We start from the raw sequence: 26,224 nt of genomic DNA on the forward strand, positions 1-26,224 counted from the left end.
GGCCTCACCACAGCTTTGCCACCGCAGTGGGAAGTCCCTCTCCGGTTTTCCACAACACCAGCCTGCAAACCATCACAGGAGGTAGGTCTACGGCTGTTTGTCATGCACCCTGTGCCCCACTCAAGAATGTGTTCCACGCTACCCCCAAAGGGGTAGCAGGGTCTGGGTAGCAGTAACGGCACCGGGCCAGTCATCCAGAGGGGGCTGGGGTAATGTTCTCGGGGACATGGGGTCAAATCCCACCAGGGTTTCAATGCGGTTGATTACAATTCGAAACTGAAAGCGTGTTTTTGTCCCAACTCTTTTGAACGCAGAGTGAAGATCCCTCATTGTCGTTCCCCACCAAACACACCCAGACAGGGACAGCACAGGGTTAGACACAGGGTAAAGCTCCCTCTATACTGTCCCCCCATCAAACACTCCCAGAACAGGGACAGCACGGGGTTAGACACGTGGTAAAGCTCCCTCTATACTGTCCCCCCATCAAACACTCCCGGAACAGGGTCAGCACGGGGTTAGACACATGGTAAAGCTTCCTCTATACTGTCCCCCCATCAAACACTCCCGGAACAGGGTCAGCACGGGGTTAGACACATGGTAAAGCTTCCTCTATATTGTCCCCCCATCAAACACTCCCGGAACAGGGTCAGCACGGGGTTAGACACATGGTAAAGCTTCCTCTATACTGTCCCCCCATCAAACACTCCCAGAACAGGGACAGCACGGGGTTAGACACATGGTAAAGCTCCCTCTATACTGTCCCCCCATCAAACACTCCCGGAACAGGGTCAGCACGGGGTTAGACACATGGTAAAGCTTCCTCTATACTGTCCCCCCATCAAACACTCCCGGAACAGGGTCAGCACGGGGTTAGACACATGGTAAAGCTTCCTCTATACTGTCCCCCCATCAAACACTCCCAGAACAGGGACAGCACGGGGTTAGACACATGGTAAAGCTCCCTCTATACTGTCCCCCCATCAAACACTCCCGGGACAGGGACAGCCCGGGGTTAAATACTGAGTAACCCTCACTCAACTCTTTTAGACAGCAAGTGAACAGATAGTAAAGTTGCCTCGACGCTGTCTCAAACTAACAATAGTGGGACAGGGATGAATACGTAGTAAAGCCCTCTCTATCTAATAGTAAACTGGAAGTAAAATTCCCTGGGTGTTTGGCACACTTGCCTTTATTGGCCAGTGCACTGAGTATTAGAGTTGGAATGTCATGTTGCGGCTGTACAGGACACTGGTTAGGCCACTATTGGAATATTGCACGCAGTTCTGGTTTCCCTGCTCTCAGGAAGGATGTTGTGAAACTTGAAAGGGTTCAGAAAAAAATTTAGAAGGATGTTGCCAGGATTGGAGGGTTTGAGGTAGAGAGAGAGCTGAATAGGCTGGGGCTATTTTTGCTGGAGCATCGGAGGCTGAGGGGTGGCATTACGGAGGTTTATAAAATCATGAGGGGTATGGGCAGGGTAAACAGACATCCCTGGGGGGGGGTGGGTCCAAAATTAGAAGGCATAGGTTTAAGGTGAGACGGGAAAGATTTAAAAGGGATCTAGGGGGAAAGGAATGAGCTGACGACATTGAAAAGCCACCTGGATGGGTGTATGAATAGGAAGGTTTAGAGTGATATGGGCCAAATGTGGGCAAATGGGAGCCGATTTATTTAGGATATTTGGACGAGTTGGACCATGCTGTACATCTCTATGACTCTGTGAGACTTTAGAACTGAATGTGAGGTTCCCTCAACTCTATCTCCGTTAAAGATTGCTGTGCCAGGGACAACAAGGGGTTAAATTACAGAGTAAGGGTCCCACCACTTGTTTCAACTCAAACTAAATGAAAAGCAAAGTTGCCTTGACACCATCACTTTTAAACACTCCTGGGGAGGGGTTAGGTTTCAGTCTCAGTGGCGACTGTGAATCTGGAAGTGAATGCTGTGCCAAAAGAGGTCAATCCACAGTTCTTTCATAGCATCCATTTGGTCCATCTGTTTTGTCCTGACCCTGTGAAGAACATCCCACCCATAGCCCCACATTTCCCATGGCTAACTCACCTAATCCTGCACACTATGGGGGAAAATTTAGCACGGCCACTCCACTAAACCTGCATATCTTCGGACTGTGGGAGGACATCAGAGTACTGTGGGAAACCCACATAGACAGGGGGAGAGTGTGTAAACTCCTCACAGATGCCTGAGGCTGGAGTTGAACCCAGGTCCCTGGTACTGTGAGGCAGCAGTGCTTACCACTGAGCCACCAAGCCGCCCCATGATGTGGTTCCAGATCCCCCAGTGATGCACTGCCTGGGGTGTGGTTGAAGCAGATAGTCTCATAGCCACTTCAAAAGAAAAGTAAATGGATGAGCACTTGAAATATCATAACATTCCAGGTGCTGAGTCGTAGTATACTTTTAGCAGTATAATCTCGATGGGCCGAAGGGATTCTTCTATACTGCATGATTCTATGATGTATTTGACTCTTGAACTTCCCCTCAGATAGCTCAGCAAGCAACGTGATTCAAGGGCAGTTAGGAATGAATGACAAACACTGAGCTTGCTTGGATTTGAGACACTGACAGCCCCCTTAGCCCTGGGTTTGTCTACAAGTGGCAGCATCTTCTCTATAATGAGCTGGATCGGACGCCTTTGTAATGGTCAAGGTGCCCATCCGTGCCCATCTCTTCTGGGATAACCTTCCCTGCTGGTTTCAGATGCCCGTTTCTCCCACAGCCTGGCTGGGAGAATTTTAACTCGGTTGTTTTGTGGATCGGAAGATTGAATCAAGCCGCCGACAATCAAAATTAAAATCTACCAGATACGTCTACCTTCATTGACCTGTCGTGGGTGAATTCCATCACCCTGCTGTTGGAATTGTGGTCTCTAGTGCAACTGTTTGAGTTTGCCAGACGAGTGCAAGGTTTTGTAAAGCCTGGGGAGTCACGGTGTGCCCGTTTCACCAATTCCAAATTGTGCCTGGGTGTGCCCGTTTCAAGCCCTGGCTTGGAGTTTGAACCTGGAGTTTTTAGGGCCAGAAGTGCCTGGGATACAAACCCATTGTGCCAATATGATCCCTTGATTCTTGTTGATGGTTTAATTTGAGACCCTTGTGGCGATTTAGATTAGAATACTCTCCCAATTCCCTTTCAGAAGTGACTGACAAGCTTATAAGAAAATAGGAGCAGTTAGAACATAGAACATAGAACAGTACAGCACAGAACAGGCCCTTCAGCCCACAATGTTGTGCCGACCATTGATCCTCATGGATGCACCCTCAAATTTCTGTGACCATATGCATGTCCAGCAGTCTCTTAAATGACCCCAATGACCTTGCTTCCACAACTGCTGCTGGCAACGCATTCCATGCTCTCACAACTCTCTGCGTAAAGAACCTGCCTCTGACATCCCCTCTATACTTTCCACCAACCAGCTTAAAACTATGACCCCTCGTGCTAGCCATTTCTGCCCTGGGAAATAGTCTCTGGCTATCGACTCTATCTATGCCTCTCATTATCTTGTATACCTCAATTAGGTCCCCTCTCCTCCTCCTTTTCTCCAATGAAAAGAGACCGAGCTCAGTCAACCTCTCTTCATAAGATAAGCCCTCCAGTCCAGGCAGCATCCTGGTAAACCTCCTCTGAACCCTCTCCAAAGCATCCACATCTTTCCTATAATAGGGCGCCCAGAACTGGACGCAGTATTCCAAGTGCGGTCTAACCAAAGTTTTATAGAGCTGCAACAAGATCTCACGACTCTTAAACTCAATCCCCCTGTAAATGAAAGCCAAAACACCATATGCTTTCTTAACAACCCTGTCCACTTGGGTGGCCATTTTAAGGGATCTATGTATCTGCACACCAAGATCCCTCTGTTCCTCCACGCTGCCAAGAATCCTATCCTTAATCCTGTACTCAGCTTTCAAATTCGACCTTCCAAAATGCATCACCTCGCATTTATCCAGGTTGAACTCCATCTGCCACCTCTCAGCCCATCTCTGCATCCTGTCAATGTCCCGCTGCAGCCTACAACAGCCCTCTACACTGTCAACGACACCTCCGACCTTTGTGTCGTCTGCAAACTTGCTGACCCATCCTTCAATTCCCTCGTCCAAGTCATTAATAAAAATTACAAACAGTAGAGGCCCAAGGACAGAGCCCTGTGGAACCCCACTCACCACTGACTTCCAGGCAGAATATTTTCCTTCTACTACCACTCGCTGTCTTCTGTTGGCCAGCCAATTCTGTATCCAAGCAGCTAAGTTCCCCTGTATCCCATTCCTCCTGACCTTCTGAATGAGCCTTCCATGGGGAACCTTATCAAATGCCTTACTGAAGTCCATATACACCACATCCACAGCTTGACCCTCATCAACCTTACTAATCACATCCTCAAAAAAACTCGATAAGGTTTGTAAGGCATGACCTACCCCTCACAAAGCCGTGTTGACTGTATTTGATCAAGCCATGCTCTTCCAGATGGTCATAAATCTTATCCCTCAGAATCCTTTCTAACACCTTGCAGACGACAGACGTGAGACTTACCGGTCTAAAATTGCCGGGGATTTCCCTATTTCCTTTCTTGAAGAGAGGAATTACATTTGCCTCTCTCCAGTCCTCAGGTACGACTCCAGTGGAGAGCGAGGATGCAAAGATCTTCGCAAGTGGCGAAGCAATTGCATTTCTCGCTTCCCAAAGCAGCCGAGGACAAATCTGATCCGGGCCTGGCGACTTGTCAATCTTAATGTTTGACAAAATTTTCAGTACATCAGCTTCCTCTATCTCTATCCATTCCAGCATGCACACCTGCTCTTCAAAGGTTTCATTCACTACACAGGTCGTTTCTTTCGTAAAGACAGAAGCAAAAAACTCATTTAGGGCTTCCCCTACCTCCTCAGGCTCCACACACAAGTTCCCTATGCTATCCCTGATCGGCCCTACTCTTTCTTTGACCATTCTCTTATTCCTCACGTAAGTGTAAAATGCCTTTGTGTTTTCCCGGATTCCTTCTGCCAAGCCTTTCTCGTGCCCCCTCCTGGCTCTCCTCAGACCATTTTTGAGCTCCTTCCTTGCCTGCATGTAATCCTCTCTAGCTGAACTTGACCCTAGCTTCCTCCACCTTATGTAAGCTACCTTCTTCCTTTTCACTAGAAGCTCCACCGCTCTCGTCATCCAAGGTTCCAGTTGTAGGCCACTCAGTTGTTTTAACCCATTCTGACCTTCACTGAGAACCTGGCTGATCTTGTACTTAACATCAATTGCCTGCAGTGTCCCATGGTATGCCATGATGCTCTAAACATGTGGAAATCAATTGGTATAGCCTTGACAAGTTACTCCACGCATCTATTTATAAACCAGCAATCTGCACGTTTGCTTTTAGTAACCAGCTCAGTATAGGGAGACGATACTACACTGCCGTGTGCTGTAAACTAAGGGAAGTCCAAAATCAAGGCATTGAAAGATCAATCTTTCATTTCCCATTTCACTGGCACCTGACCCTGAAGCTCGAGGACATGACCGCAGTGGTACTCAGTTGGCATCAGCGGCGAATGATATCCCCAGGCAGTCATCAATCCATTGAATACTGGCATTAGCTGCCACCTATCGACCTGTGGGGTTCTTATATAGTGGGTAGGTGCAAGGAAGGGACTAGGTGTGAATACACAAATTCACCAAACCTCTTCCTCCTCTCCCTGAGCAGTTCTCTTCTCCCTTTTCATGTGATCGGGCTTTTACAGGGAGACTGTGGTGAGATGGAAGCCCAGGCCAACATCCTGGGGTTGGGGGTTTAAGTGCAATTAAAGCTAAAACATGAAGCTATTGTTAATGGTTGTAAGAGCCCAGTCATCTACTAATGCCCTTCAGAGAAGGAAATATGACACCCTGAGCCTGGTCCTGCACTGTGACTCCAGATCCACAGTGATGTGGTTGGCTCTTAACTGCCTCGAAATGGCCAAGAGAGCCTCTCAATTCATGGGGCAATTAGGGATGGGCGATAAACACTGGCCGTGGCTATACTGTGTAAAGAATGTGAAAACCCCAGCAACCCCTCTCCACTCCACTAACTCTGACTTTGTCAGGTCCTCTTGGTTTTTTTTTAATCACCTCATTAATGTCCCAACCATCGGCGATCACGAGAGCACTCTGTAACTCAGCCACAATGGGGGTACAATTCTCGCCACACTCTGAATTGACAGAGCCCTTGCCCTTCTTAAACAGCCTGTGAACGTGTAGCCATGCTCCTTATTGCCCTTCAAGGGGGACGGAGGATCCCCATAGTCCTGTACCCCCAAAATTGAGGTTTCTGAGGAGCTGAATGGACAGTTGGAAGGGTTGAATGGGTTGGCTGGATGCCAACTGTCTTCTAGCCTGGGGGTACATGAGCAGATGGAATGCCTACTTTCCAGTTTATGTAGTGCCCTCCCCTCGAGCCAGGGTTCCTTCTCCTTCCCCCATCGCCCTGTCCTCTTTAAGTGTCAGTGCAGATTCTCTTCATGAAAGTTACCCAACCAAGCACTGGAGTCTCATCTCCCCACTGTCATGGAGGTTTACAGCTGAGAAACTTCAGCCCAAAACAACTTAGTCCTTTAGCCGAATACCACAACCTGTAGGAAGCGGGTATCCTTGGGCATTCATTGCTCATCCTCAAATGGCAGCATGTCAGAATCAACAGTGCTGCTGTGGGTCTGTGAAGACTAGGCCAAGACATGTCTCAAACCCGAGATCTCTGACAATGTTCTGCCAGGTTTGCTCTCATCTAAACCTGAGTTTGGAACACTGTGATGAATTCTCCCCTTGACCTTAGACAACAAAGTGTGGATGGACACAGCAGGCCAAGTAGCATCTTAGGAGCACAAAAGATGATGTTTCAGGCCTAGACCCTTCTTCAGACCTTCTTCATTTTCTGAAGAAGGGTCTAGGCCTGAAACGTCAGCCTTCCTGCTCCTCTGATGCTGCTTGGCCTGCTGTGTTCATCCAGCTTTACAGCTTGGTATCTTGGATTCTCCAGCATCTGCAGTTCCCATTATCTCTCCCTTTGACCTTCTAAGCTCTAAGGAGTGGTGCGGGTGCCAATGTCTTTGGTCTCTCCATAATTGCAGAATCCCCACTTCCCTCAATCCCAATTCAACAAATCTCTCTCCGTGCCCTCTTGCAATCACTTAAGTGCGGTGCCCAGAATTTGACAGAAGTTGCGCCAGCTGAACATCAGGCCAGTGGGTTCGACAAAGGACTAGATGTGGGGGCGACACAAAGTCCCTTTGACCTCACAAGTTCCCGGTGTGCCTTCTTTGATGGGGTGCGAGCAAGTTTGACATCTGTTGCACATCCCTAAAACTGCACTCACATTGAGTGGCTTGCTCAGGCTGGTTCAGAGGGCATTTAAGAGCCAACCTCATTGCTGAGGGCCTGGATGCCTGTGTGGGCCCAGAGTGGTTATAAAAGGCAGGACTCCCTCCCCATGAGTGAACCAGATGGGTTTAATCAACAACAATAGTTTTGCGGTTGCTGCCATTGAGATAAGCCTTTATGGCCTGGTTTACCAATTAGCTCATCGAAAGTAAACTCCACCAGCCAACAGGGGTAGGGTTTGAACGCTTGTGCAGTGGCTCTGAGGACTATTTCTCCAGTGACAATGCCACGATGCCAGTCTTTAGGAAGTGGGTTAGAATTAAGCGCCCAGCAGGGTGGGTGACAGGAAAGGCTTTGGGCCTGGAATCAGTAGGTACAAGAAAGCAGATTTGCCAATTCACGGAAGAACTGGAGACCCCTTTAGGAGCAAAAGGGTCCCTTTACCAGCTCCACCGATTCGACAGGACAAAGCCCATGCCGATTGTTTAAAAGCGGGCAGAAACAGTTGTAGCAGAAAGAGAGAAGGAAATTCATTCTAACTCAGAACATGTAGCAGGCAAGTGGTGTGTTGGGTATTTTGTTTTTTTTTGTTAATTTCAACGCTTTATAAAGAGGCAAGACAAATAAAACTAACATTTCTCCAGGGACAGGTACAGTGCTGGAAAGCAAGCTGTTAGTCCTAGCTGTGAAAGAAGGTTTGGCAGGAAGTGGGGGGGAGGAGGAAGAGAGCAGTAGCCTAGTTTTACTCAGGAACAGAAGGTCTTAACCATTCCCTTGATAAATCATGTTAATTCAAGTGCTCTTGGAATGCTGCTCAGTATGTGATTGGCTTTTTAATGATTGCCTTACACTGAGTAGAAGCTCTGGGCGATTAGTCAGGAGTTACAAACAGGTTGTAGAAATCCCCACAGTGAGGAAAGAGGCCTTTTGGCCCATCAATTCTGGAAAGAGCACTCCAAAGAGCATCCCAACCAGACCGAGCCCCCACTTTAACATAGTACCCATGGTCAATCCATGAATCTTATTAAGCTGGAGAAGGTTCAGAACAAAAGATTTACCAGGATGTTGCTGCAAATAGACGGCTTGACATATAAAAATGGATATGAGTGTAGAAGTTGGGGGGTGGGGTGCGACCTTATAGAGGGTTATAAAATCATGAGGGGCACATGTAAGGTGAATGGCAGGTATCTTTTTGTTAGCATGAGGGAGTTCAAAACTAGGGGCATATTTTTAAGGTAGAGGAGAAAGAGACATGAGGAGCAATTTTTTTTTACAAAGAGAATGGTTCGTGTGTGGAATGAACTTCCAGATGCAGGTACAGTCACAATGTTTGAAAGAGATTTGGATACGTTCATGAATAGGAAAGATTTGGAGGGATATGTGCCAAGCACAGGCAGGTTGGGCCATTATAGTTTGGGAACATGGTCAGCACGGAATGGCTGGACCGAAGGGTCTGTTTCCATGCTGTATGACACTGTGGCCTGACCCACACATCTGTGGACTGTGGGAGGATACCACAGCGCCCGGAAGTAACCCGTGAAGCAACAGGGAGAATGTGCAAACTCCATAAAAACCTCCCAAGGCTGGAATCAGGCCCAGTCCCTGGCATTGTGAGGCAGCAGTGCTAACCACTGAGCCACCAATTGCTGCTGATGAGTCATTTGTCACGCCTGCCACTTGTCCTGTCGTGTGTTTAGGAACTGGTGTAGGTGTAGCTGCAAAGCCAGCAGTTGCAGCCCATCCCTCATTACCCCTTGACCTGAGAGGGTGTCTGGGTCTCAGTTCAGAACTGATCCCATCGTTATGGGGTCTGGAGTGACATGCAGGCCCAGGCCAGGTAAAGACAGCAGATTTGCTTTCCCCAGAAGGCTGGGGTGAATCAGATGGCTTTTTTTATCACAACCATAGACAGATGTCAGGGTCACGGTCACAGAGACTGACTCTCAATTCCGGATGTATCAACGGAAGTTTATTTCCACTGGCTGCTGTGACATACCAAGTGACATGACTGTCCAATGTCCAATGATGATGGTGGCACACTGGCTCAGTGGTTAGCACTGCTGCCTCACAGTGTCAGGGACCCAGGTTTGATTCCAGCCTGTCTGTGTGGAGTTTGCACATTCTCCCTGTGTCTGCGTGGGTCTTGTTCTGGTTTCCTCCCACACTTCAATGATGTGCAGGTTAGGGGGGGGTTGGACATGCTAAATATCCTGTAGTGCTTAGGGATATGTAGATTGGGGGATGGGTCCGAGTGGGATGCTCTGAGGGATGGTGTGAACTTGTTGGGCTGAAGGGCCTGTTCCCACACTTTAGGGATTCTTTGATATGATCACCAGGCTGATCCCATTTTTTCTCACACAGAGTGTGGTGTGTGTATGGAATGTGCTGTCAGAGGAAGTGTTGGAGACTGATACAGTTACAGCATTTAAAAGGCATCTGGATGGGTACATGAATAGGAAGGGGTTAGAGGGATATGGGCAAATGCTGGTAAATGGGACTAATTAATTTAGGATATCTGGTCAGCATGGACGAATTGGACGGAAGGGTCTGCTTCCATGCTGTACATCTCTATGACTCTATGACTGTAAGATGGGAGTGCTGAAGTAGGCCATTCAGTCCATCCAGTCTGCTCCGCCATTCAATGGCTGATCTCTAAATTCTCAGCTCCACTTTCCTGCCTATTCCTGTCACCCGAGACTTGTCGTAATTAAATATCTGTTTCAGCCTTGAGTATACTGTTTAGCTCAGCCTCACTGGCCCTCTGAGGTAAAGAATTCCACAGATTAATAACACTATAATTACACAGAAGAGGTCCTTCACCCCATTCAGTCTGTACTGCTACCTACTCTAGTCCCACTTTCCTGCACTGGGTCCATAGCCTTGAATGCCATGACACTTCATATGCTCATCCAAGTACTTTTTACAGGGAGTGAGGTTTACTGCCTCAACTACCTTCCTAGGCAGGGCATTGCAGACCCCAACAACCATCTGGGTAAAATACATTTTCCTCAAATCCCCTCTAAACTTCTTGCATTTCTGTTTAAAGTTATGCCCACACCCCTCGTTATTGAACCTTTGACCAAGGGAAAAGGTTGGTTTCCATCCACCCTGTCCATGTCCCTCATAATCTTAGAATTCCCAGAGTGTGGAAGCAGACCATTCGGCCCAATGAGTCCCTCCAAACAGCATCCCACCCTGCTCTGTAACTCCAGCTTTCCCATGGCTAATCTACCTAAGTCTGCACATCCTTGGACACTGTGGTCCATCCACCTAGCCTGCAAATCTCTGGGCTGGGGGAGGAAACTGGAACAGCTCGAGGCAAACCCCACGGGGAGAATGTGCAAACGCCACACAGAAGTCACGTGAAGCTGGGACTGAAGCCAGGTCCCAGTCACTGCGAGGCAGTAGTACCAGCCTCTGAGCAACTGTGCCATAATCCTCCGGCACATCCCACACACCCTCGATCTTCTCTGCTCCGTTCCCGCTCAACCAGGCTCTCTTTGTAGTTGAAATTCTGCTTTGCACCCTCTCCAATCCATCAACTCAGAGAGAAGAAACTCCTCCTCATCTTTGCATTTTATAGTTAACTCCTCTACTCTGAGATGATATCCCCTGGTCCACAACACTCCCAAGAAGGGAAACAAGCTTTCCAAAACCACCCCGCCAAGTCTCCTCAGAATCCTAGGATCCCTACTCGAAACACCATCTTTCCTGCTCCTCTGATGCTGCCTGCCCTGCTGTGATCCTCCAGCTCCACACTGTGGTTATCTCATCCTCGCAATCTGATATGTTTCAGTAAGGTCACCTCTCACTCTTCCGCATTCCAGTCAGTTACAGACCTAACCTACTCAACCTCTCCTGATAAGACAGTCCCTCCATACCTGGTATCAGCTACGTGAGGACAGATTGAGGAGATGTGGCCTGCATTGTTTAGCATTTAGAAAAATAACAATTGATTTCACTGAAGCCTACAAAATCCTTATAGTTTCAACAGGCTAAATACAGGAAGGATGCTTCCTCTTCTTCAGGGTTTCAAGCTAGGAGGATACAGCCTTGGAACAGGGGTCTTGGATGGTTTAGGATTGAGGTGAGGAAGAATTTCTTCGCTTGGGCAGGATGAATCTTTGGAATTTTCTATCCCAGCAGCTGAGAAGGCTCACTCATTGAGAGATTGTTCAGTGTCTATATATTAAAGACATCAAGAAGACTGTACAGCAAGCGAGTTTTGAGAAGATTTGTAGCTCAGGTTGAGGTTCTGGATGTGAGTTTGCTCGCAGAGCTGGAAGGTTCGTTTTCAGATGTTTCGTCACCATCCTAGGTAACATCATCAGTGAGCCTCTGACGAAGCGCTGGTGTTATGTCCCGCTTTCTATTTATCTGGTTAGGTTTCCTTGGGTTGGTGACGTCATTTCCTGTGTTGGTGATGTCATTTCCTGTTCTTTTTCTCAGGGGATGGTAGATTGGCTCCAAATCAATGTGTTTGTTGATGGAATTCCGGTTGGAATGCCATGCTTTTAGGAATTCTCGTGCGTGTCTCTGTTTGGCTTGTCCTAGGATGGATGTGTTGTCCCAATCAAAGTGGTGTCCTTCTCTGTATGTAAGGATACGAGTGATAGTGGGTTATGTCGTTTTGTGGCTAGTTGATGTTCATGTATCCTGGTGGCTAGCTTTCTGCCAGTTTGTCCAATGTAGTGTTTGTCACAGTTCTTGCAAGGTATTTTGTAGATGACGTTCATTTTATTTATTGTCTGTATAGGGTCTTTTATAGACTGTACAGCAAGCTCCCAGAAATAGCAATGAGAGAATGGCCAAATCTTGTTTTAAATATAGGAGCAGAATTAGGCCATTTAGCCCACTGAGCCTGCTCTGCCATTTGATTATGGCTCATATGTTTCTCAAATCCATTCTTCTGCATTCTCCCTGTAACCATCGATCCCCTTACCAATCAAGAACTTATCTCTGTCTCAAAGTCACATAATGACGGGGCCTCCACAGCCCTCTGCAGCAATGAGTTCCACAGATTCACCACCCTCTGGCTGAAGGAATTCCTCTTATCTCAGTTCTAAAGGTCGTCCCTTCACTCTGAGGCTGTGTCCTCAGGTCTTAGTCTATGAGTAGAAACATCTTCTCCACATCCACTCTACTCAGGTGTCTCAGTATTCTGCAGGTTTCAATCAGATCCCCTCCTCATCTTTCTATACTCTATCAGTCCTCAACTGGTCCTCATATGACAAAAGTCAGTGGAATCTGAATGGGCCAAATGGCCTGCTTCCACACTGTAGGGATTCTACGTTCTCCTGGGAGGAGATTGGTTCAAGCCCAGAAACTTGAGGGGCCTGGAAACAACAGTTGGAGGGAAGCCATGTGTATTCAAGGAAGGGCTGAAAACGTACATATGTAAAGCAAATTGGCAAGGAAAGTGATGGAGGAGAAACCCCTTTATGCATCGAGGGGTTGGGGGTGTGCCGGAGAGTGTGTGTGGGCACCAGGCTCAGTCAAAGCTTTCAACAGGCAGTCAGGATTTGAACGGGAAGAGCAGGCATTGCCATGGGAGAGGGCAGGGAGAGTGGCACTGAATAGCTTGCTCTATTGGAGAGCCAGCGCAGTAACAATGGGCCAAATGACCCTCTTCAGGCCTGTGTCTACTCCATGACTCCACGAGGTAAGCCTGTTGGACACTGGGCTGGTAAGGAGCGACCGAAAGTTAGCAAATATGGAACAAATTCTTGGGGCAAGGGCACTGGAGCTAAGTGGAGAGCTCCTTCAGATCAAGAGACAGCAGAGGGCCCAGTAGACTGAATGGATTCCCTCTGAGGATTTACAGTTCTATAGAACTGCCTATAAGACTGGGGCAACACTGCTTAAACTAAAAAAAATACATTTGTGCTGCTTCCACATTGCCCTGAGAACAATTCGAATCTTCACATACTTAAAGCTGTCCCAAGTGATTTTTAACAATTTACCCTGTTCTTACTGCACATAGGCTCGCCAAAACCGAAAGCCTACAGATTTTCCAAAACACTCTAAATGCTTGACATTTTCAGCCCAGTACATAAGGAAAATCACTCCATAATTGGCTGTAAGTGAACTGCAGAATTCCACTGATATTATTCCAAGGTTAACACTGGTGCATCGTTACACATTGTATTTCTTCAATAGCTGAAGGGGTGTTAGTGAGCACGGCTGCGGAGAAGCGACAATGCCTTCCCTTTCTTCCCACCAACGGGATGATGCACCCTGGGGATAACAAGGGGCAGGGAGAGCAGTGCAGAATTCCTGCTGGTCAGGCGAACGGAATGTGCTGGCCTTTCCATGCAGAGGAAGATGGATGCAGAAGTTATACTGCAGCTACACAAAACCCTGGTGAGAACCGCCCAGGACCTTGCCACTTGGAGTACTATGAGCAGATCTGGGCCCCACACCTTAGGAAGGGTATATTGGCCTCAGGGGGTTCCTCAGAACCTATTTATCTCAGCCTGGAATATACACAAGAAACTCTGCACCCCACCAAAGCTCTCTGGGGCAAAGACTCACAACCCTCTGAGAGAAAAAAATCCTCCTCATCTCAGTCTTAAATTGATGCCTCTTTATTCTGAGGCTATGCCCTCTGGCCCTAGGCTCTCCCAGGAGGCAAAACATCCTCACGGCATTTACCGTGTCAGATCCCTGATCAGTTTGCAATGAGATCAATCACAGAAATTATGTCTGTTTTCTCTTGAATTTAGAAGGGTTGAGGGGCTTATCTGCTTGAAGCCTTCAAGAAATTAATAGGAAAAGGACAGTGTAGATAAATTATTACCCACTGGTTGGGGTTTCTAGAATGAGAGGGCAGAGGCTGAGAATGAGGGCCAGAACGTTCAGGAGAGATGTCAGGAAGCACATTGACACACAAAGGGTGGTAGATGTTTGGAATGCTCTTCTACCGACGGCAGCGGGTGCTGGATCAGTTGTTCATTTTAATCCCACCACAGATACACTTTTGTTAAGCAGAGGTATCATGGAATAGAGGCCACGGATCAGACACGATCTCAATGAATGTTGGAACAGGTTCGAGAGGCTGAATGGCCTTCCTCCGGTACATCCATCTTCTGGAGTGAGGCAGGAATGGCAGGAAGGTTTCATTGGCTGGCCGAATGGAGCGTGGCAGAATTGGGATGTGGCAGAGGTTTTTTCGGAGACAGGATTTCTGGAACCTGGGGCGGGTGCGAGTCTGTGGCGGTGGCTATATTTACACTTCAAACGCGCTGTAAACCGAGCAGCACACGAGCTCAAGTGATAGGGCGGCGTTTCAGAAATGCTGAATGAGACCACGTAGCTTCGTGTGATATGAACCGGCCAAGCAGCAGCAAAGACAAACAGCCCTTCACGAGGTTAAAATAGTATCAGAGATAATGGGAACTGCAGATGCTGGAGAATTCCAAGATAATAAAATGTGAGGCTGGATGAACACAGCAGGCCAAGCAGCATCTCAGGAGCACAAAAGCTGATGTTTTGGGCCTACACCCTTCATCAGAGAGGGGGATGGGACAGGGAACTGGAATAAATAGGGAGAGAGGGGGAGGCGGACCGAAGATGGAGAGAAAAGAAGATAGGTGGAGAGAGTATAGGTGGGGAGGTAGGGAGGGGATAGGTCAGTCCAGGGAAGACGGACAGGTCAAGGAGGTGGGATGAGGTTAGTAGGTAGCTGGGGGTGCGGCTTGGGGTGGGGGGAAGGGATGGTGTTCGCTCTGTGACCGTGTGGCTCGGACATCAGTGAAAAAAGAGCAGAGAGCGCCGGAGATACTCAGAGGGGAGAGAGAGAGAGAATGAACGTTTCCGGTGTTAGTTTTCAAAAACTCTGGAGACATTAGCCCTGATTTTATCTCCCTCTGCAGATGCTGCCAGACCTGCTGAGCTTCTCCGATGCTCTCTGCGTCTCTTTCAGGTTCCCTGCACTCCACAGCATTTTGCTTTGATTTTGGAAGTCAATTCACTGATCAGGCATGATGAACATTTCCCAGAGTTAAATCATGCGTGATAATGGTAATAATAAACTAATAATTGTGGCCGGCTCTAGGGAAGAGCTGTCTGAACCTTTTCCTGACTCTTTCCCCTGAGAATGTCTCCTTCTCAGGAATTTCTCCTAGCCTTCGATATTAGTTATTGAACCAGCTTTCATTACACGCACCCAGGCATCGCACACAATAACTCGCTCTGTGTGACAGGAAAATCAATTCCCCCAGCGTCCCTCTGCTTCTTTTGTCAATTATTTTACATCAACAAATCCTCTGATGGCTGACAACTTCCCATCTCTCCTGAATTCTGGATCAGCGTTCCCAACATGACGATGGTGGGAGATAAAGTGGGGAGTGGGGGTTTGGAGTTGGGGGGGGGGGAATGTTCGCCCATCCAGGGACTGGGCTAATCTCACCAAGGCAACTGAAGCAATTTCCAGTTCATGAATCTAGGGGATTATTTTCCAATTTTAAAAAAAGACAACCTGTTGATTGTTCCCACGGATTGCTGCAAAACCCCACATGGCCCACTGGTGCCCTATAACGAAGGAGATGTGTCATCCTTACCCAGTCTGGCCGACATGTGACTCCAGACCCCACAGAACTGAGGCTGAGGGAATTAGCTCTGAGGGAAATCAGAGGTGGGAACAAACAGTGGCCTGACCAGGAACACCCAGAAACAATTAGACAAAAAAAATCATTTAGCCCTCAAGGCCTGTTTTTCTGTACTGTCCACTCGACCATCTTCAGCTGCTTCGTCAATGACCTTCCCTCCATCATAAGGTCAGAACTGGGGATATTTGCCAATAATCGCACAATATTCAGCACCATTCCCTGCTCTTCAGATGCTGAAGCCCAAATGCAACACCATCTGGGCAATACCCAAGCCTGGGCTTAAAGTAAGTAACATTCGCGCCACACAAATGCCAGGTAATGACCATCTCCAATTTGAAACATCCTAACCTTGATATACAGTGGCCTTACCATCATTGAACCCCCCCACTATCAACATCCTTGGGGTTAACACTGACCAACTGGTCCAGCCATATAACTTGCAGCAGCTACAAGAACAGGCCAGAAGCTGGGAATACCGCAGCGATTAACTCACTTCCTGACTCCCCCAAAGCCTGTCCACCATCAACAAGGCACATGTCAGGAGTGCGAAGGAATCCTTTCCACTTGCCCCTGGATGGGTGCAGCTCCATCAACACTCAAGAAACTCGAAACTATCCAGGACAAAGCATCCCGCTTGATTGGCACCACATCCACAAGCATCCATTCCCTCCATCATCGATGCTCAGTAGCAGCAGTGTGTACCATCTACAAGGTGCAGTGTAGCAACTCAACTGGGCTCCTTAGACAGCACCTTCCAAACCCACAACCTCTACTAACTAGAAAGACAAGGGAAACAGATACACGGGGACACCATCCCCCGCATGTTCCCCTCTGAGCCACTCACAATCCTGACTTGGAAACATATCACCTGTCCTTCAATGCCGCTGGGTCAAAATCCTGGAATTCTCTCCTTAACGGCATTATGGGTCTACCTAGAGCACAGGGATTGTAGCAGTTCAAGACAGGTCAAACAACTCAACCAATCAGAAAAGTCAAGGAAGCTACATTGGCTGGTCCTTGACCATTGGTCGAAAAGTCTGTGTTTTGACAAATGAGAACCAAGCCCTGAATAAGTTCTTGCATGATTTAGTGCCACCTATGTCTGTCACCAGCCAGGCTTTCTTTTATTTTCACTGCAAAATCCAGAGATTCTCAGTCACTGGAGACGTTGGGAACATCCTGAGGAGCGACAATTCCAGCTGTACCAGTCAATTTTGGTTATTTCGTCATTGGTAGATTCTTGTTTTGGTCACATTCCCAACAACGACCAGCAAGGTTTCACTCACACTAGCAGGAAGTGAGTGGATGTGGGGTTGCACCAGAAGGCGGTGGGAGGCTACCTTTTGCAATCACTCTTCATTTATCATCCAGCCAAGCTGACCTGTCTTCTCCAGCAGAGATTACAAAAATAGCCTTAAAATACTGACCTATATTCCATCATGTTACAGGGAAGGAAAACTCATTTCATTTTGTGCAATTCACAGCTGCACCTGTCCCTTTTATTCCATTGTGCATGAAGATCTGTGTGCTTGTGCGAGCATGTATGAGAATGTGCATGAGTATGTCTGTGTTTCTGTGTGTATAGTGCAGGTATGTGTGTCACTGTGCTTGTCCACATCTGTAAGAATGCGGGTGTTAGTGAACATGCACAAGAATGTGTCTGTCAGCATGTATGTGACAGAATGTGCCTGTGTGTATTTTTCCTGAGTGCTTTTGCATCTGTGCAAGTGAATGAGCATCTTTGTGTGTGAGAATGGACATGTTTGTATGAATGTGTGTGAGAACGTATGTGTGTATCTATTAGTGTGTGTGAATGTTGGTTTGTAAGACTGTGTGTGTCAGAATGTATATGTTTGTCTGTGTGTGAATGAGCATTTATGTGTGAGACTGCGTGTGTTTGTGTGTGAGAGAATGTACTTGTCTCTGTGAGTGCTTGTGAGAATGTGGGTTTGTGTGTGTGTGCGCGTATGAATATTTGTATGTGAGAATGTGTGTGTGAAAACATATGTGGGTGTGTGAATGTGTGTGTGAGGTTGTAAGTATGGGTCTGTGGGGTGGGTGTATGAATTTGTGTGTGTGTGTGAGTGAGTGTATGAATGTTTGTGTGTGTGTGTCTGTGTGAGTGAGTGTATGAATGTTTGTGCGTGAGAATGTGTGTGTGTGTGTACGAATGTTTATGTGTGAGAAAAAAGCACTTGCTGGGCAGCTCGGTGGCTCGGTGGTTAGCACGGCAGCCTCACAGCATGAGGGACCCGGGTTCGATTCCAGCATCGGGCGACTGTCTGTGCGGAGTTTGCACATTCTCCCTGTGTCTGCGTGGGTGTGCTCCAGTTTCCTCCCACAGTCCAAAGATGTGCAGGCTAGGTGGATTGGCCATGCTAAATTGCATGTAGTGTTCAGGGGTGAGTGGGTTATTGGGAGATGGGTCTGGGTGGGATGCTCCAAGGGGTGGTGTGGACTTGTTGGGCCGAAGGGCCTGTTTCCACACTGTAGGGAATCTAATCTAATCTTGAATATACATGTGTGAGTGAGCTTATAAATGCGTGTGTCAGTCAGTATATGTTTGATAGTGAGATTGTAAGTGTGTGTCTGTGTGAGATTGTGTGTGAGTTCACGTATACATGTCTGAGTGAGTGTATGAATGTGTGTGCGTATATCTGTAAATGAATGTGTTTGCGAATGTGACTGTGTATGTTTATTGCGTGTTATCACTGTCTGTGCTTTTGCCTACCTGTGGGCATTGGTAAGGGTGTGTGACAGATAGAATGTATGTCTACGTGAGAATGTGCATGTGAATGTGTGTGAATCTGTGCGAGTATGTGTATCTCATGTAAGTATACCCGTTCTTATTGCTCCTCTGAAGGGACAGACCCCAAGATTGGGCTCTGCAGGAAGGAATTTTGATCCAGTCACAATACCGTCAAGCTTGGCAATGTAGTCTTCTGCCTTGTCCTGTCTACCTGAAGGAACCAGTGCAGAGGGTCTAAATAGGAAGCTGCTCTGCAGGAGAGGCAGGGCTGTCTGATATCAACGGAGAGGAAGGTGATGACTCTGTCTGTACAATGGCTCAGTGGTCCTCACTGCAGTTTTAGCAATCCACTGAACACATTAAACAGAATCGAGCACTGCTGACAAAACAGACTCACAGGCCAGGCTTCAGGCCACTGCAAAGTGTTGCAAAGTACTCGCTGACAGAAATGGGCCACTTGGACTGACTGGCTCACGCCGGTGTTTATGCAATTACATCTCAGTGCAAAACTCGACATCTCCTTCCAATCCCTCTGACTCCTGGATAAATACAACTTCCCCTTCAATCATTCACCTCAACCACTTGCTGTGACTGCAAAGTTCCACTGCTTCATAGCTTTCTGGGGAAAAGATCTCTGCTTGAGATTTTTTGAGTGGATAACTTACAGGTACGGCCCCATTCCTAGTCCTGCTCAGAAGAGGAGAGGCCTTGAGCACCAAACCCTGTCATAAACATGACAACCATCACTAAGGTTTATGAAATCTTGAGCAGCGTGGATAAGGTGAATCGTAGGTATCTTTTCCCTCGGGTGGGGCATTTCAAGACTAGGGGACACATTTTTAAGGTGAGAGGAGAAAGATTTAAGAAAGGCATGGGGGAACCTTTTTTTACACAGTGAGTGGTTCATGTGCAGAATGAACTTCCAGAGGAAGTGGTGGATGGGGGAACAATGTTTAAAGGACATTTAGATAAGTAAATGTGTAGGAAAGGTTTGGAGGGATATGGGCCAAGTGCAGGCAGGTGGAACTAGATTAGATTGGGATTATGGTCGGCATGGACTGGTTGCACCAAAGGGTCTGTTTCATGCTGTATGACTATCACTCAGCCTATAGATTGATCCCTGTTCAAACCATGAGATCACTGTAGAAATCTTTCCCAGATATACATCCAATAACCTGCTCAGGATTAATCGCCTTCACCTGAGAAGGTGGGCATCACCAGCAAAGCCACACTTAATCGGATCGGTCATTTGCAGTGGGTAGTTAAGGACCAACTTATCACAGATGAGTCTGGAGTCACATATAGGCCCAACTGGGCAAGAAAAGGCCAGGTTTCACTCTTGAAAGAGGCTTGACGGAACCAGACACGTTTGTATGACGATCGACAATAGTTGTAGCAGTCACAAGCTTTTAACTTCCAGGATCATGAATGGAATTTAAATTCCGCACATCTTCCAGGATGGAATTGGAACCCGTGGTTCAAGCAAGTTCATCAAGACCTCTGGGTAAGCATTCGACTGACATTCCAGCTAGGCTGGCAGTGATTGGTCAGCCAGCTGCACATGATAGAATATGAGCTCCCTGATTGGGCTGTTAATCTGGCCCAATCAGGGAGATCTGGCTGACGTGTCAGGGGTACCAGAGTCTGAATGAGGCAGTATTAAAACCAAGGACTGTCCATGTGTAAATAAAGGGTGATAGGATACCAGCCTCTGTGCACTTATTTCAAGCTAGGTCAGCAGAGTTACTTTCCATTTTAACATGTTTAACATAATTTTATCCTTTTTTCAATTCTGTCATTCCAAAAATGAACATTCCTGCTTTGCTGTTGCTGGAGCTTCATCAAGTCGTGTTGCTATTTTTAGAGATTTGTGTGTCTCTATCCAGATATCTCCTCCACCCAAGTTCCATTCATATTTTCTAAACAGTACATTACCTTAATTTTCTGCCTAACCTCACATGCAATATCTTACCTTCCAGTGAGACTTGGAAAGTGAGAGAAATGGGGGGAGCAGTGATGACAGCTTAGCAAAATGCCCTATACTCTCTGGAGTTAGACTGAGAGGCAATCGCATTGAGGTGTAGGTGATTCTGAACAGGTTTGCCAGGGCAGGTGCCTGGAAATTGTTTATCCTGCCCCTCCCAAAGCACGGTTGAAATTGTTCCTTTCCTGGGTTGCATAGGTTGAGTGGCAGGGCTGGAGCATAAGCTTCCTCAGTAAAATGGCCCTTATACCATTAAACACCAGGCCTAACTTCCTTCAGAATCAAAAACAGAAGCTGCTGGAAAAGCTCAGCTGGTCTGGCAGCATCTGTGAAGAGAAACCAGAGTTCATGGTTCTGGTGGCCCTTCCTCGGAACTTCCTTCAGGTTGGACTTGAGGGTAATGAAGTCAGAAAACGCTTTATTCAGGAGTCAGTACAGACATGATGGGTGGAATGGCCTCCTTCTGTCCTGCCAAGGCTTTTATCTCCCCATGTTCAAGGTGAGGAGGAAAGATTCAAAAGGGACCCGAAGGGCAACATTTTCAGATGGAAGGTGGTGCATATTTGGAACGAGCTGCTGGGGGACATGATAGAGGTTGGCACAATTACAACATTTAAAAGACATCTCAATGAGTACGTGAACAGTAAGGGCTTGGAGAGATATGGGGAAAATTCTGGCAAATGGGGCTAGATTAATTCAAGATATCTAGTCGGCATGGGCAAGTTGGACCAAAGGGTCTGTTTCTGTGTTGTACATCTCCATGACTCTATCAATGGGATTAGTTCAGTTTTGGAAACCTGGTCAGTATGGACGAGTTGGGCTGAAGGTTCTCGAAGTGTTAGGGGTATGAGAAAGAGCTGGTCATAGAATGGGCTGAATGGCTTTGTTCTGCACAATCTGACTTTCGGTCACCCCTCCTTCCCCTTCAGCCCTGGTTATATCCTGCTGTGAAAACTGCACAACTTGCCTGAAAACCCTCTGAATTCTAGGGGCTGAATCTCCCCGTCATCATGTGCCAAACGTCCATGGGGCCTGGCAGAGAGGCCAATGATTGACTGAAAGTATATGACTCACTGTCAGGTAAATGTGAGCTGACATTAATGCAGTTCTTTCTAAGTGTTCGAAGGTCACAGAGGATCAGTGGAACTGAATCTGATCATTGATTGCAGAATATAATGTTCCACAGCTGTCAACTCCTTCTGAGCTGCACAGGAGATGTATTCAAAAAGTGACATTTTTGGTCCACGTAGAGGTTACTTACAAAATACATTTTTCATTCTTTGTTAGACAGCCTTGAAATGAAATTCCTCTGCCAGCAGTAAAAAAAAACAGAAAGGAGTTTGGTTCCATTAAACCTGCGATAGGGTTAGGGTTAGGGCTAGGATTGGTTCTTGCAAGCCCTTTTCTGTCCTCGTGTAATGATTGTGTCTTATCAGTATATTCAAGGCTGAGATTGGTAGATTTTTAATCAGCAAGGGAATCAAAAGTTGTACAGAAAAGGTAGGAAAGTCAAGTCACGGATTATCAGATCAGTCAAGATCTCAGAGTTGACTCAATGGGCTGAATGGCCTGGTTTGCTCCGACATTGTACAGTCTTGTCTTATTTTCTGTTGTGGCTTGAAATGGGAAAAGGACTGCTTTAGAAACCAAGGATTGTTGAGGGATTACAACAAGCTTTTAAAAGTAAGTAACCTGGCACTGTTTCCACAGCTGCCAGTTTGAACAGACATTGAGGTGCAGTTTGTAGAGGAGCTGAGGCCAAATGGAGATTCAGCTGGCAACAAGCGGCTGATTGGTCTATGGATGAGTGACCAGTTATCGATAACAAAGGCCTTCTGCCTGCCAACAGTCATGTGATTGGCTCCCAGGTAGCTAAACATTTTGGGACAGCGAACAACATAGGGAGAAACTGTCAGGCCTCAACCAGCTCAGGAACTCTCACTGTTCTCTGCAGTAAAAGCCACTATATTCCTGAAGAAAACCAATTTAACCAGGTTTCCCTCAGCATATTGAGGCTGTTGGGATATTGAGGCTCTCGTCAGGAAAAAGCAAAAGGCATATATTGGGTTTAAGCTATTGGGCACAAGTGAATCCCTACACGACTATAAAAAGTATAGGACTATAAAAAGTATAAGAGGGAAATCAGAAGATCGAAAAGAAGGTATGAGAGGGATCTGGCAGAAATGTTAAAGATAATCCCAAGATGTTTGATAGCTATATGAAGATTAAGAGGGTCGCTAGGGAGAGGATAGGCCCTAATAAAGATCAGCATGACCGTCTATATGTGGAGCCATAGGAGATGGGGGAGATTTTTAATGAATGTTTCTCCTTAGTTTTTACTGAGAGAGTCATGGATGCTAAGAAAATAAGGCAAACAAGTGGAGATGTTATGGACCACATACCTACTACTAGGGTGGAGATACTTACAGCCTTAAAGCGCATTAAGGAGGATAAATCCTTTGGGCCTGATCAATTCCATCCTTGGACACTGTGGGAGGTGAGGGAAGAAATTGCAGAGATTTTTGCTTCATCTTGAGTTACTGTTGAAGGTACCAATACAAGTCAGGGAGCTACAGGCCAGTGAGCCTGATATCAGTGGTAGGCAAGTTATTGGAGAGGATACTGAAGGACAGAATCAACCAACATTTGGGAAGTCAGGGTCTGATTAGGGATCGTCAGCATGGATTTGTGTGTGGGAAGTTAGGCCTAACAAATCTTTTAGAGTTTTTCGAAGAGGTAACCAAGAGAATAGATGAGGGTAGGGCAGTGGATGTTGTCTATATGAACTTTAGTAAAGCCTCTGACAAGGTCCCACATGGCGGGCTAGTCATGTAGGTTAGGCCGCATGGCTTCTAGGGAGGGCTAGCTAATTGGATTCAAAATTAGCTTGATGGTTGGAAGCAGAGGGTGATGATTGAAGGTTGTTTCTCGGACTGGAGGCCTGCGACTAGTGGGATGCCACAGGAGTAGGTGCTGAGACCTTTGTTATTTGTTATTTACATAAATGATCTGGACGTAACGTACAAGGCATGATTAAGAAGTTTGTGGATGATACAAAATTAGGAAGTATCATTGATAGTGAGGAATGTTATTGAAAATTACAGAGGGATCTTGATCAGGTGGGGAAGTGGGCTGAGGATTGGCAAATACAATTCAATACAGATGAGTGTGAGGTGTTACACTTTGCAAAGTCAAACCAAGATAGGACTTATACAGTAAACAGTAAAGTCCTGAGGAGTGTTGTGGAACAGAGGAAGCTAGGAGTACAAGTACATAGTTTGTTGAAAGCGGCTCGGTGGTGGTGAAGAAGGCATTTAGCATGCTGGCCTTCATCGGTCAAGGCATTGAGAATAGGAGTTGGGACGTTGTGTTACAGTTGTATAAATCATTGGTGAGGCACTTGGAGTATTGTGTACAGTTATGGTCTCCCTGTTATAGGAAAGACATAGTTAAGCTGGAAAGTTTGCAAAGAAGATTTACGAGGATGTTGCCAGGACTAGTAGGCCTGAGTTATAGGGAGAGGTTGGCCAGGACAGGACTTTATTCCTTGGAATGTAGGAGAATGAGGGGTAGCCTTTTTGAGGTGTATAAAATCATGAGGGGCATAGATAGGATGAGGGGCATTGATAGGGTGAATGCATATAGTCTTTTTCCCAGGGCTGGGCAATTGATAACTAGAGGGCATAGGTTTAAGGTGAGAGGGGAAAGATTTAAGAAGGACCTCAGGGGCAAATTCACGCTGAGAGTTGTACGTATATGGAATGGGCTGCTTGAGAAAGTGGTTGAGGCAGGTACAATGGCAACATTTAATAAACATTTGGATAGGTACATGGACTGGAAGGGTTTAGAGGGATATGGGCCAAATGCAGGCAATTGGAATTAGTTGAGTGGGCACCATGGTCAGCATGGACCAGTTTGTGGTGAAGGGCCTATTTCACTCTGCATTACTCTATGCCTCAATATTCTGTAAGCTGTGACTTTTAATAATTAAGTCAGAGATATTTTATAAGTGTGAGGCAGCCACTGTCTTAAGTTTTCTCCTGTCTCACATATTGGTTAATGTCTTGTCTTTCTTCTTTCTGAGTCATGTGGACCATGATGTGACTCCAGTTGAGTTTTTGGTCCACAGGATGTTGGTTGTTGGGATTCAGTGATGGTAATGCCACTATACATCAAGGCATGTGGGTTAGATTGTCTCTTACTGGAGATGGTCATTGCCTGGCATTTATATGGCATTGGAATTGGTCATTGCCTGGCATTTCTGTATGTGAATGTTACTTGCTACTTTTCAGTCCAAGGCTGGCTATCACTGCATTTGTACACAGACTGATATATCACAGGAGGACAGACTTTCTTACCATCACACTATAATCAGTGTGGCAAGGCCGTACAAGTTTCCTTGGGGAAACTTCTGAACAAATCTGAGGTTAAAGCAAGAAATTCATTTGGGGTTAAGAACGTATCACTGCTATTTTCATTATATTTTTTAAATTCTCTGAGGGAATTTGATCATCTTGGCATTTCTTAGGCAGCCCTTCAACTGAAGCCGCCAATTTCAGGGAGGAACGAACAGACCTTGTGAGTCTGGACTCACATGCAGGACAGACCAGGTAAATGAGGCAGATTTCCTTCCCAGAAGGAAGGGATTTGACAACTGATGACAGTTTGCTGGTCATGGTGGACTGAGGCAAACTTCACGTCACATTTTACTAATCGAATTTAAATTCAAACCCACCTTCTATGGAGCGTTAGCCTGGGCTGCTGGGTTACTGGGCCAATAATAGTACCACTAGGCTGCTCTCTCTCCCACACAGTTCTCTTGAGCTCTGTAACAGACAGCAATCTGTAGTGTTTTCCTTATTATTCATCTGGACGCTCTCCTAAGTCTGTTCGGTGGTTTGTGGCCTGAGCCGCAGTCTAATAGAATGTATCTCTAAACTCGAAATGCCTAAAGATTTGCAATGCCTCCAGGGAACGAAATGCAGAAAGGCTCAAGTCCTGGCGTGCCGCACTAACCAACATTAGAGGGTCTACGACAGTCGTTCTGAATCACAGCATGGCAGGGAGTCTTCCTGCCTATAGGTTGTCTGCACTGGCTCTATCCCCTCGTGCTCTCTCCCCATTTCCCCGTGCACCACTTCTATTGAAAGAATCATTTGACACCCACATCGGCGCTTCAATAAAACATGTCTCCCCTACATTTCCAGGGTGTACATTTCACAGCGCAACTACTCGCTTTGTGAAAAATCTTTTTCTCTCATCACCCTTGCTTCATTTGCTCAACACTTTAAATCTACGCCCCTCCCATTATTGTTCCATTTACAAGTGGAAACAGCTTGTCCCTGATGTGAAAACCTCTAGCAAATCTCCTTGCAGCCTTCTTCTTACTGAGGAGATCAGTCCCAACTTCTTCAGCCTTATTCTCATCACTTGAGGCATCACATCACTGGAACTGTTCTTGCGGAGCCCTTCTGCACTCTCTCCAATGCATTTACATCTTTCCTATAGTGTGTCCAGCTCTGGTTGCCCAGTT

General features: G+C 46.7%; 1 protein-coding gene across 17 annotated transcripts in view; it reads right to left on the reverse strand.

The window, feature by feature from the left end:
- LOC125449241 (pyruvate carboxylase, mitochondrial-like) overlaps positions 1–26,224 on the reverse strand; it is a 765,853-nt gene that overhangs the window by 295,328 nt on the left and 444,301 nt on the right. The gene's annotated exons all lie outside the window — the stretch shown is intronic.

Source organism: Stegostoma tigrinum, chromosome 42 (genome assembly GCF_030684315.1).
Source record: "Stegostoma tigrinum isolate sSteTig4 chromosome 42, sSteTig4.hap1, whole genome shotgun sequence".
Lineage (NCBI taxonomy): Eukaryota > Metazoa > Chordata > Chondrichthyes > Orectolobiformes > Stegostomatidae > Stegostoma > Stegostoma tigrinum.